Source organism: Pan paniscus, chromosome 17, assembly GCF_029289425.2.
Source record: "Pan paniscus chromosome 17, NHGRI_mPanPan1-v2.0_pri, whole genome shotgun sequence".
Taxonomy (NCBI): Eukaryota; Metazoa; Chordata; class Mammalia; order Primates; family Hominidae; genus Pan; species Pan paniscus.
This window is the reverse complement of record NC_073266.2, coordinates 41,928,127-41,941,200: the sequence shown is the minus strand read 5'-3', so window position 1 is coordinate 41,941,200 and position 13,074 is coordinate 41,928,127. Positions and strand designations below refer to the sequence as shown.

At 45.7% G+C, this 13,074-nt stretch overlaps 1 long non-coding RNA gene across 3 annotated transcripts; it reads right to left on the bottom strand.

Annotated features, from left to right (window-relative positions):
* Nucleotides 1-2,098: 2,098 nt before the first annotated feature.
* LOC117976832 (uncharacterized) lies at nt 2,099-12,845 on the bottom strand. Of its 3 annotated transcripts, XR_008621857.2 has the most exons (4): nt 10,120-12,845; nt 9,398-9,530; nt 5,929-6,641; nt 2,099-5,130 (listed from the first exon to the last, which is right to left on the bottom strand). It is a non-coding gene; the product is annotated as an uncharacterized LOC117976832 (long non-coding RNA). The 3 variants fall into 3 exon arrangements; XR_004667604.3 differs by having other exon boundaries at nt 2,100-6,641; XR_004667605.3 differs by having other exon boundaries at nt 2,100-6,641; nt 10,135-12,844.
* Nucleotides 12,846-13,074: the final 229 nt, after the last annotated feature.

Below are 13,074 nucleotides of genomic sequence, written 5' to 3'. Positions count from 1 at the left end.
CAGCCTGGATGAGACCCTGTCTCAAAAAAATAAAAATAAATACACAAATACATAAAATTAGCTCAGTAGAATCAGGAAGAGAGCAGGACCCCCTCTGTGCCTTAGTAGGAGCCATGATCCCAGCCAGGCCCATGCCCCCCAGGGCCTCTGCACACAACCTCTGTTTCCATGGTATCCAGAAACAGGATCCCTAATCCTTTTGCTCATTTCACACAGGGAGGACAGAGGATCAGGGAACAACACTCAGTGGAGGTCACTTGCCCAGGAAGGGTGGGAGTAGTCAGTGGAATGAGCCCGAGGGATCCACCCTGTTTTCACCTCTGAGTCCCACTCATTTCATACAGTCCAACTGGTGGCATTGCAGATGGACTCACAAGTGAGTGGATTGTGCCCCAGACCCACATCCGCCCAGAACCCCAGCCACATGATCTCTCCATCCTTATATAAGGGAGAGTGATATGGCTTGGCTGTGTCCCCACCCAAATCTCATCTTGAATTGTAGTTCCCATAATCCCCACGTCATGAGTGGGACCAGGTGGAGATAATTGCATTATGGGGGTGGTTCCCCCCATCCTGTTCTCATTATAGTGAGTTAGTTCTCATGAGATCTGACAGTTTTATAAGGGGCTTCCACCTTTGCTGGGCAGTCATTCTTCTCCTTCCTGCCACCGTGTAAAGAAGGACATGCTTGCTTCCCCTTCCACCATGATTGTAAGTTTCCTGAGGCCTCCCAAGCCATGCTGAACTGTGAGTCAATTAAACTTCTTTCCTTTATAAATTATCCAGTCTCAGGTATGTCTTTATTAGCAGTGTGAGAACAAACTAATATAGAGAGTGACCTCCCAGTCTAAGGCTTATTGTGCTCAGTTCATATTTCTGGCAACCAGAGCACCATGGGGTCAAAGGTTGTCCCTGGAGCAGGAACCAGTGTCTGCAAATGCTTGGGGGTGAGACAGCTGGGAGTGTTCCTAGACTACAATCTCCTTTCTGTCTTGTGGAACAGGAGGGTAGTGAGGCAGGACTCAGGCCGGAACTGCAAGGTGAGCATTTGGGCCTCTATTCTGAGTTGTGGGGCTTTGGATTTGGGAAGCCCCAAATCCAAAGATGAGGGAAGTGATCTAACTCATTTATTAACATAACAGAACCTCCCAGAATTCAGAGTGGAGAACAGATTGTGGGGGTGAAGGAGGAGGAGGAGGAGTGGAGACTCCTCGATGAGGCTCAGAGACTCCTGTACTGCCATGTGATGCACGAGAACTTTGTAATTGTGGCCTTGCAGGGTTGCCCTGGGCAGGGGATGGCTATTCTCCAGCACTGTCTTTCCCCCCCAAGACTTGCATCTTTCAGATCCCACGGAGTTGCCTAAGTGGAGCAGGTCCAGGAGTCCTGGGTGCCTGACGGTACAGGCATGACCCCATCTGGGCATTGCTCTTCACCGTTGGCCTGCATTTAATGTGTTATGTGAGGTATACATACCCTTAAACATCCCTGACACCAGTGCCTCTGTTGCAGTTTGTTTTTCCTGAGACTGGAGACACCTAATGTCACCAACATCCAAAGACTAGCTAAAACCATTTGCAGAGGAGTGTGGGCATGGAATAGAGGTTGAGGAGATAACTTCTAAGCAAGTCAGGTCAGGTATCCTAAGGCAGGTGCTTCCACTCAGAAGGCCCTCCATTGTGATGTGGGTGGCTGGGTCCCAAAAGACATGCTACAGCCAGCTGAGCACCGTGGAACACACCCTACACAGAAACTGTACATGTGTGGACCATGAGGGAGAAGCTTTAATTTCAGTGCAAATCTTCATCAGCCCCAGAAGGGGCACAGTGGAGAGAGACCTTTCTGAAAAAAACAAGGGCAGGGCCATCTTGTTGAAGAGCCACAGAGTTCACACTCAAGAGATGCCATTTCCATGCAGCAAGGTTGGAAAAGGCTACCTGGTCAGCTCTGGCCTCTTCCAGCACCAAGCAATTCACAATGAGAAGCCATGCAGGAGTGCCATGTATGGGGACATGTTTCATACTCAACAAGGACATTTCAAATGCATGGACTATGGAGAAGCATTCAGTCCTAAAGACACTCCTGGTCAGCACCAGATAATTCACACTGGAGAAAAGCCTTATGTGTGCACTGAATGTGAGAAAACCTGCACAAGAAGTTCCAATCTCATTCAGCACAGGTAAGCTCACATGGGAGAAGGGCCTTGAGCACAGCCAGTGCAGGAAGACCTACAGCAGAAAAGCTTACTTTGTTCAACACAAAAGTTCACACTGGAGAAAAGCCATATGAGTGTAGCAAATATGGGGAATCCTTTTTTTTATTATTTTAATTTTTGTAGGTGCATAGTAGGTATATACATTTATTCATGGGGTATATGGATACTTTGATACAGGCATACAATGTGTAATAATCACATCAGGGTAAATGGGGTATCCATCACCTCAAGCATTTATCCTTTATGTTACAAACAATCCAATTATACACTTTTAGTTATTTTTAAATGTACCATTCGATTATTATTGACTATAGTCACACTCTTTTGCTGTCATATATTAGACTTTATTCATTGTTTCTGACCATTTTTTGGACACATTAAACACCCCACTTCCCCCCCACTCGCCCTCACTACCCTTCCCAGCCTCTGGTAACCATCCTTCTATTCTCTATCTCCATGAGTTCAATTGTTTTAATTTTTAGTTCTCACAAATAGATGAGAACATGCAATGTTTTCTTTCTGTGCCTTGATTATTTCACTTAACCTTAAGGACCTCCAGTTCCATCCATGTTGTTGCAAATGACAAGATCTCATTCTTTTTTATGGCTGAATACTACTCTATTGCATATATGCACCACATTTTCTTTATCCATTTGTCTGTTGATGGACATTTGGGTTGCTTCCAAATCTCGGCTATTGTGAATAGTGCTGCAACAAAGATGGGAGGGCAGATATCTCTTCAATGTACTGATTTCTTTTCTTTGGGGTATATAACTGAAGTCAGATTGATGGGTCATATGGTAGCTCTATTTTTAGTTTTTTGAGGAATCTCCAAACTGTTCTCCATAGTGGTTATACTAATTTACATTGCGTAAGAAATCTTTGAGCTCCAAATATGGACTTGGTCAACATCAAAGAACCCATACTGGAGAAAGTCCTTATGAGTGCAAAGAATACGGGAAATCCTTTAGCCAGAGCTCCAGCCTTGTTCACCACCAGAGACTTCACTCTGGAGCAAGCCCTTATGTGTACAGCAGGTGTGGGAAATCCTACAGCAGAAATGTTCACCTTGCAGGGCACCAGAAAGTTCACAACACAGAAAGGTTTTATGAGTGGGGACAATGTGAGAGAGCCTTTGGCTGTTCCTCTAACCTTGCTCAGCACCAGAAAGTTCACCCTGCAAAAGCCTTATGAATGCATAGAACGTGGGAAGGTTTCAGCCAAGGAGTGCCTTGTTCAGCACCAAAATGTTGACACTGAAGTAAGGCTTTATGCTGAGGCAGTGTGGGAAATTTTTTAGCAAAACCTTTACTCATTCAGGCCAGGCGCAGTGGCTCATGTCTGTAATCCCAGCACTCTGGGAGGCCAAGGCGGGAGGATCACTTGAGGTCAGGAGTTCAAGACCAGCCTGACCAACATGGCAAAACCCCATCTCTACAAAAAATACAAAAAAAAAAAAAAATTAGCTGGGCGTGGTGGCAGGTGCCTGTAATCCCAGCTACTCGGGAGGCTGAGGCACAAGAATCACCTGAACCCCAGAGGCGGAGGTTGCAGTAAGCCAAGATCGTGCCACTGCACTCCAGCCTGGGTGACAGACTGAGACTGTCTAAAAACAAACCAAAAAAAACAACAAAAAAAAAACAAAAAATCTTTGTTCATTCAGCACAAGAAAATTCACACTGAGAGAATTTCCTTAGGAGAGCAGGGGATGTGTTATCTCCTTGTTCTGTCTAATGACTCACCCTAGAGGGTAGCTTGGAGGGTAGCCTTTTTGCAGGGAGTCATCAGACAGAAGCGAACCATATATATCAAAATATCTGAACTGGTGATAATACCTTTTAGTGCCAGGTATGGAGGGAGCTTTCAGGAGGTAGGGTGCACTTCCTTAACTGTCTAGGCCCTTTGCAAGGATTATGTCAATCCAATACCTGTGCCAGAAGCCATCTCACCTTGACCACCCGGCAGGGTCCATCAGTCACCCCGATGTGCTCAAGAAAGTGAGACCTCCAGGCTCTCTCTCCAGTCCCCAGAGAGAATTATGAATCCCCCGAACCCGTTTAGGGACCTCATTCCCTTCTCACTGGCTGGTTATAGAGGGACATGACCTGGCTTTGGCCAGGAGGACTTGAGCTGTGGCAGCTTACTCATTAGGTTCCCTTCTTCATGGACATTGCTAGTCTCTTAATGCTCTTTGTTGCATTTGTTGCATCGGTCTCCTGGATTCCCAGCCCAGGACCTGTCTGCTCTATGTTTCGTCTGAAGTATTTTGGTGATCTATTCTTTGTTTAGGGATAAGTTGAGAAATAATTAGGCTCTGCCAGCATGAAGAGGGGAGCAGTTGTTATGGGGCCTCCAAATTTGTATGCTCAGAGGGAAAGCAGGCAGGAAGAAAATAGCTCTCCTCCTACTTTTGGCCTGATTTGGATTGCTGTACAAGGCTTGCTGGGAAAGTTTAAAAGGCATTGTGGGCCTAATCACTGGGTGTAATTAATAGGGAGTGAGGATATTGCAGTAAACTGGGAGAATGTGTCCCTTCCAAATATGCATTCACACATTGTCAGAGACTAAGGCTGTGCAGAATCAGGGTGTACAAATTATAACTTCCAAATCTCTCTCTCTCCTATGGCAAATGTCACTGACAGAGCAAATGCATTAAAGATTATTGGATTTCCATAGTCTTTATGGTCTGTTCATCTCTAAACCATTGCTGGCACAGGTGAAAGAGTGGAGATTACAGGGTGGTAGATAGAGTCCAGCCATGTGGCTTATGACCTAACCATTCTTTCTGGTGACTCAGGTGGAAATAGCCTTCATTGCCTGCTGACTTTTGCCACCACTGTGGAAGGTTAACCTCTCCCAAGGAATCAGGCCGGAGATGGCAGAATCAGCATACGGTTGCCAAAACTTCTGGTTTTCTAAAATAAGTGGATTTGTATTTTTATGTAGAACCCTTTTTTAAACACTTTATTGCAGTATAATTGACATGCAATAAAACTCATGTTGCAAGTATACAGTTTGATACATTTTTCATGTACATATATTTCAAACCATCTCTATAGCTATGATAATGAACATATCTATCACCCAACACATTACCTCATGTCTGTTATAATCCTCTTCTCTCTGCACTACTGATAACGAATCCCCTGGAAACTACATATTAACTGTAGCTTAGTTTGTGCCTTATCCAGAATTTTCTTATAAATGAGATCATGAAGTATTTATTCTTTTTTCTGGTTTCATTCATGACACATACTTATTTTTAGGTTAGTTGATGTTGTGTCTACAGTTTTGTTAATTGTTCAGTAGCATTCTATTGTCTGGATATGCCACAATTTGTTTATCCAGTCTTCTGTTAATGAACATTTGGGTTGTTTCTAGATTGGAGCTATTAAGTAACTATGTAGAAAGCAAAATTTTCAAAAAGAGCTAGGACAGTCGTTGAATCTCATATTCCACTACTGTCACATTCTAGACAAATTAATTTATTGTTTCCTTTACAGGCCCGAGGGTTTGTTGTCTTTGCTTGTGCTAAGTCCCTCCACTGGAAACGCCCTCTTTTCCACCCTCTCTCAGCTTACGCAGCTTCTGCTCACCTTTGATGTCTGCTCAGATGCTACCTTCTTCAGGAAAGGTTCTCTGAACTCCTTCCCTCCCCGCCCTCCACACCCCAACCTGATCCAACCTCTCCAAACCTCTGCAGCACTGCATACCTGTCTTATGACACCTCTCCTCTTCCCATGAATTCATAAGATGCAGAACTATTTGTGTTGTCACTTTCTTCCCTCTTCCAGGCTGTAGACACTATGAGGCAAGCCTATGTCTTGTTCAACTTTGTATGTCCCCACACCAACTCGTGGTCAGTACCCAACAGTTATGAAATTCCATTCAAGTCAGCATCCAGGTGGATGTCACTCTCACAAGTATTGCAACTACCATTAAAACAAATCAACATGGCCGGGTGCGGTGGCTCACGCCCGTAATCCCAGCACTTTGTGAGACCGAGGCAGGTGGATCACAAGGTCAGGAGATCAAGGCCATCCTGGCTAACACGGTGAAACTCTGTCTCTACTAAAAATACAAAAAATTAGCCGGGCGTGGTAGCGGGCGCCTGTAGTCCCAGCTACTCGGGAGGCTGAGGCAGGAGAATGGCGTGAACCCGGGAGGCGGAGCTTGCAGTGAGCCGAGATCGCGCCACTGCACTCCAGCCTGGGCGACAGAGCGAGACTCCGTCTCAAAAAAAAAAAAAAACAAAAAAAACAAAAAAAAAGTACAAAAAATTAGCCGGGCGTGGTGGTGGGAGCCTGTAGTCCCAGCTATTCGGGAGACTGAGGCAGGAGAACGGTGTGAACTCGGGAGGCAGAGCTTGCAGTCAGCCCGGATCACACCACTGTACTCCAGCCTGGGCGACAGAGTGAGACTCCATCTAAAAAAAAAAAAAAATCAACATGTTATTTTTCTTAATCTGGGTGGTGCGTTCAGAAGCATCGCTTCACTTTATTATTATTGTTGTTATTATTATTCACTCTTTAATATGCCTGATATAATTTTTTTTGAGACAGAGTCTCACTCTGTCACCCAGGCTGGAGTGCAGTGGAGCAATCTCGGCTTATTGCAGCCTCCGCCTCCTGGGTTCAAGCGATCCTCCCACCTTAGCCTCTCAAGTGGCTGAGACTACAGGCACGCACCACCACGCCCAGCTAATTTTTGTATGTTAGTAGAGACAGGGTTTCCCCATGTTGGCCAGGCTGGTCTCGAACCCCTAACCTCAAGTAGTCTGCCTGCCTTGGCCTCCCAAAGTGCTGGGATTACAGGTGTGAACCACCATGCCCGGCTGCATAAATTTTTTCTTAAGCAAATAGGAAAACTAGAGCCTGAGCTCTCATAGATTCTCCATCATTTACACATCGCTTTCATACATGAAGAATTGCTTAAAATGTAGAGGGTAGACCATTCCCTGAGATTAATTCTGCTCTGGATTTCTCATATGCTCCTTACAGATGGGTCACTGCTACCTTAAGAAAGCGTTCGTTGAAACTTGATGCCTATAATTCTTAATTACAATTGCATTGCTGGCTTTATGAGCATCTCCGCTCATTTAAACTCAATGCTGACTGACAAATTGTGCTCATCTGCCTATTCGACAGTAATTTAGTCAGGCAACCTGCAGCTTGCACCAGATTGATGAGCAGCTGTTGGATCTGTTTGGGGGATGTATTGTTGTTTTCTTGGTGTAGGCTGCTTTGTGCGGCTGCTGAATGGATGAATGGTTTTGTCTCGTCCAGTGACATTGTGGGCACTCTGGATGGCCACTCCTGGAACTCCAAATGCACATTTCAAAAAAATCAATCACCCACCGTTCCAATCACACCCTCACTCAGAGGAGCAGGATGGAATGACCCATCTGATTCAACTCAGATTCATATTGCTGTTTTCCAGGCCAGCGAAAGGTCAGGTTGATACCCAAAATGTGGCCATCCTTAGCCTCAAATCAAAACCTATTTAATTTGCTACACATGGTGACTTGTCTCTGAAGAGCTTTAGGCCAGCATAAATAGCCTTCCAGTACAATAACCCTGTGCACAGCTCCTGGGCTCATGCAATTCTGAACTATGCAGTCTCCCTCTGCCATAGCTCATGGCCTTCAGCCTCTTAAGCATGTTGAGGTTCCGAGTTAATTGTCTGAATGTCTTCAGCTGTATTTACCTCCCTCCCCCAATCATTCACACTTGATTATTTTTCCAGTTGAACTGGTTTTTCATGGTGCCTGTGGCCTGCATACAGAGTTAAGGAAAAGTGTCCCTAAGGTATGAGCAACAACTTTATTGAGATATAATTCACAAACCATGCAATTCCCCCATTTAAAGTGTACAGTTCAATGGGTTCGGTATATTACAGTATTTTTAAAAATTGTAGTAAAATATATATAACATAAAATCTTATATTTTAACCTTTAAAAAAAAAAGAAAAGGCTGGAGTGCAGCGGTGCGATGTTGGTGTCACTACAACCTCCTCCAGCTCGAGTGATCCTCCCACCTCAGCCCCCTGAGTAGCTGGGACTTCAGACATGAGCCAATTCGCCCAGCTAATTTTTGAATTTTTTTGTAGATACGGGGTTTTACCATGTTGGCCAGGCTGTTCTCAAACTCCTGAGCTCAGGTGATCTGCCCACCTCGGCCTCCCAAAGTGCTGGGATTACAGGCGTGAGCCACTGCGCCTGGCCCCGTTTTGGATTTGAAAATAAGCTGACACCACCACATTTCAAGGAACTTAATCTAGGTCTGCTTTAATAACAGATATTTTTCAGTGGTCTCATATTATGCCCTGAAATGTTCAGAGAGGACACTGGGGACCCTAATGTCACACAGATCCTTCCCACTTGCAAATATGCTCATTGGTTCCTGTCAAGGGACAACATCAAGTGCACTGGGGAGTCACCCACAGGTGGCAATAAAGTATGAGTACCTAACGGTTAATACATTTTATATGTGTAAGGAAGTTTCCCAAAGTTGAAGACAAACATCAGGGGGAAACATTCAACCTCTGAAATGGAGCTAGTAAGAATAAAAAATATGTGCACTTTTTCAAACTCCCAACTCCACACCAACCCAATATCACAGCCAATAATGCTGATTTCCTCTTCACTGAGAAAAGCAATTCACTTGGGCTCCTCAAATCTTTCTCTTCCCGGTTGAGCACAGTGGCTCAGGCCTGTAATCCCAGCACTTTGAAGGCCAAGGAGGGCGGATCTCTTGGGGTCAGGAGTTCGAGACCAGACTGGCCAACATGGTGAAACCCTGTCTCTACTAAAAATACAAAATTAGTCAGGTGTGGTGGTGGGTGCCTGTAATCCCAGCTACTCGGGAGGCTGAGGCAGGAGAATCGCTTGAACCTGGGAGGCAGAGTTTGCAGTGAGCCGAGATCAAGTCACTGCACTCCAGCCTGGGTAACAGAGAAAGACTCTGTCTCAAAAAAAAAAACCTATCTCTTCCCCATCAAAATGTGTCTTTATCTTCCTGCTCTCCCTGCCTCCTCTCCTGCTGTCTGGAAGAGGTATCCCTTCTCCTTCAAAACTTTCTCCTCATTTCCTCCACCCTTCTCAGGTGCTAGGCCCCCACCAGCTTCGTCATCCTTTCTCCTTTATCTCTTCCCTCCAAAGACAAACATCCTGAGTTTTCTCACCTGGCTTCTCTCCCTCAAGCCGCTATTCCAGCTCTTCACCGCACAAATTCTTCACGAAGAACCTTTTCCAGTTGTTCATCTCATACAGACTTCTTAAAGCTTTGCAGTCTGGTGTTTCCACTGGGCAACCCCCCTGGAACAGGGAACATGGAACAAAAGAGGACTGTGCAGGGCTGAATGAGGTCTAGAAACCAAGAAGGAAGACCAACGAAGCCATGAACTCAGAATGGCTATGATGGCATTGGGGGCAAAGACGCAACAAAATAGAGAAAGAAATGTAGACAGGCATACTGGCAACAGCACTCGGAGTTGACTAGTAATCGAGTCAGGCCCCTGTTGTAAGGCTCCTGTCATCTTGCTCATAAGTACAAACGGGGCCAGGAGAACCGAGCTCATTGGAACACTCTACCGAGTTCACTGATGACATCCTTAAATTTGAGTCATAGTTAGGATTGTCAGATTCAACAAACAAAAATGCAGGATGCCCAGTTAAATTTGACTTTAAGATAAATCATTTTTATTCATTATTTTATTTTGTTTGTCAATATTTTATTCATAAGTATGTCCCATGCAATATTAGGGTATCCTCAACATAAGCATGTCCCAAATATTGCATGCCACTTACACTAAAAAAAAATTTCATTGTTTATCTGAAATTAAAATTGAACTGGGCTTTCTGTAATTTACCTGGCAATACTAGTCACACTCCATACTTCACTTACAGAATTTTGACCAACCTCTTCTTCAATCCTCCTCCTCACTTGACTTCCAGAACACTACTCCATCTCAGTTCCTGTCAATGGCTTCGCTTCAACCTGGTCCTTGAATGTAGGGATTCCACAGGGTTTGGCCTGCAGGCCAGGTCCTGCTTGGCTCTGTGTCTTCTCCCCAGTCTGTCTGTTCCTAGGTCTTCCTCATGCCGCACTGACGGCTGATCATTTCAGAACTTCAGAGCTGAGTCACTTCTATCTTTCTTTAGACATCTTCACTTAGAATTGCTAGCCCTATGTCAAACACAACCCATCTAAAACCAAACTCACCATGCTGGTATACCTCCAGAATCGGTCCCCAGTTTCCCCACTAAGCCATGGTGCCAACATCCTCCTGATCTTGCATCCAGGAAATGTCAGACCCAAATTCAATTCTTCCTGTTTCATTGCTTATATCCAGTCACCAAACCTCTTTCATTCCATCTTTGAATATCTGTCATCTCTGTCACTGGGCCTCACCCTCTGTGATGTCTTGCTTGAAAAAATGTGACTCCCAGGCTTCCATCCCCCATCTCTCCAGTTTTTTCTTCAAACGACTGCCTTGCAGTATCCAAAAATGCTTTCCAATTACATCATTCCCTTCTGGAAGGTCTGCACGATTTCCACTGACTCAGAATAAGCTCCTACTTGGGCCTCACTTCTGGTACAGAAGGAGCCTTCTTAACCGTTCTGCACCAACACCTATGAGAGTCAACCATCTACCTTCACCCAGTTATAATGTAAATGTACATTTCTCTTTTTTTCAACTTGCAGAGAATTTGAAAATACAGAAAAGCTTAAGGATAAAATTATATTTTTTAAAAGAATGACCTTTTAGGCCTGGTGAGGAGGCTCGCATCTGCAATCCCAGCACTTTGAGAGGCCGAAGCAGGCAGATTACCTGAGGTCAGGAGTTCGAGACCAGCCTGGCCAACATGGTGAAACCCCATGTCCACTGAAAATACAAAAATTAGCCAGGCATGGTGGCGGGCACCTGTAATCCCAGCTACTCAGAAGGTTGAGGCAGGAGAATCGCTTGAACCCTGAGAGGTGGAGCTTGCAGCGAGTCGAGATCGTACCACTGTACTCCAACCTGGTCGACAGAGCGAGACTCTGTCTCAAAAAAAAAAAAAAAAAAAGAATGACCTTTTAATCCCTTAATACGATGAAAGTTTCCATGATCTGACCCAGGCAATGTCTGCAGGCCCATCTCCCAGGGGGTACTTCCAAATATCTGAAACTAAGCCTCGAGGTTTATTCATCGTTTCCCAAATATGCCACCCTCTCTCCTGCCCATGTGCCTTTTCCCAGCCTGAAATTCTCTTTTGCCCATTCCTTCCTCACCTGCTCAACTTTCAAAAACAACTCTTCTGTGAGGCCATCCCTGGTTTCTGACCCACACACCCCCAACTCCTAGTTAGAAGTAATTTCTCTTTCTCCTAAATTCCCACAAAATTTGCCCCTTTATTTAGCACAGATTTATTTGTCTCCCCACTAAGCTGTTGAGCAAACGTGGATTGATGGGTCTGTTACTGGGACACGGGCAGGGAGAGGCAGGATTGGTGAAGACAGCAGGACAATGAGACTTGGGGAGGGCAGAGGGTCAGGGAGGGCATAGTGACGTCAGCACATCTGGGCTCACATCAGGTGTCCCCACTGCCTGGCAGCAAGGCCTTGGTGGACTCGATCGATGCCCCACCCAGAGCCCCTTGGCGAGGGCTCTCACCTGCGGTCTTCTCTAACTCATGGCTTCTTGACCTATGAGCCTGGGAGGTGACGTGTCCCCTTGGGAGTGCCCCATCCCCTTTTGATAATGGCTAATTCTGGGGCACAAAAGCCTGACTCCTTTGCCCAAGTTGCACAACTTTTCAGTCCGATTTGGGTTCCAGAGACCCTCTCCGCAGCCCTCCACCCTCAGCAGGCCAAGGCAGACTCCACCCGAGACCTCACTTGCTCAGCTCCTTCCCGTCCCTCTCTGGGTGCCCTCACTCCCGGGGGATTCCCAGGGAGAGCACCCTCAGGAAGTCCCAGCACCTAAAGTCCTGTCCCATCATTTGGCCTTGTATCAACTTTGTGTTCTCTCTTTGACCTACCCCGCTATCTCTGAACTGGAGGTAAAGTTCTCTCCCGCAGTTGTGAATAAGGACTGTGGAAGCACTTAGCTGGAGGCTGGGAAGTAATAGTTCCATTCATTGCTCCCAGAAACTGAACCTGAGCCCTCAGGAACACACTCCCCTGGGGCAGGCAGTTAACAGTGCTGTGGTGGAGCTGGGCGTGAGGTGCCCTCCCTGGAAGGGAAGGAGAGCTTCACAATGAATGCAGCTCAACCTCACACCCCCATTCCCTCTGCCTCACCTTAGTGAACTTTAATCATCAGTCTACCTTTACTGTTGACTGTGAACCTATCTTTCCTTTTTTTTGTTTTGTTTTGTTTGTTTATTTGAGACAGAGTCTCACTCTGTTGCCCAGGCTGGAGTGCAGTGGCACTATCTCAGCTCACTGCAACGTCCACCTCCCAGGTTCAAGCGATTCTCCTGCCTCAGCCTCCTAGGTAGCTGGGATTACAGGCACCCACCACCACACCTGGCTAATTTCTATATTTTTAGTAGAGATGGGGTTTCACCATGTTGGCCAGGCTGGTCTTGAACTCCCAACGTCGGGTGATCCACCTGCCTCGGCCTTTCAAAATGCTGAGATTACAGACATGAGCCACCGCACCCAGCCTCATGAACCGATCTTTCTGGATTCGTTCATAAATTATTTCTAGTGATTGCTGCGTGACCCCAAGAAACTAGGATTTCTAGGCACTCCATTGTTGGTCAATAAGCACTAACTCAATATTAAAATCATCTAGTGAGGGGAACACTGAGCTAATTTCAACCTGTGTGCTCATAGCAAGAGGACAATGGTGTAGAGTCTGATAAGATG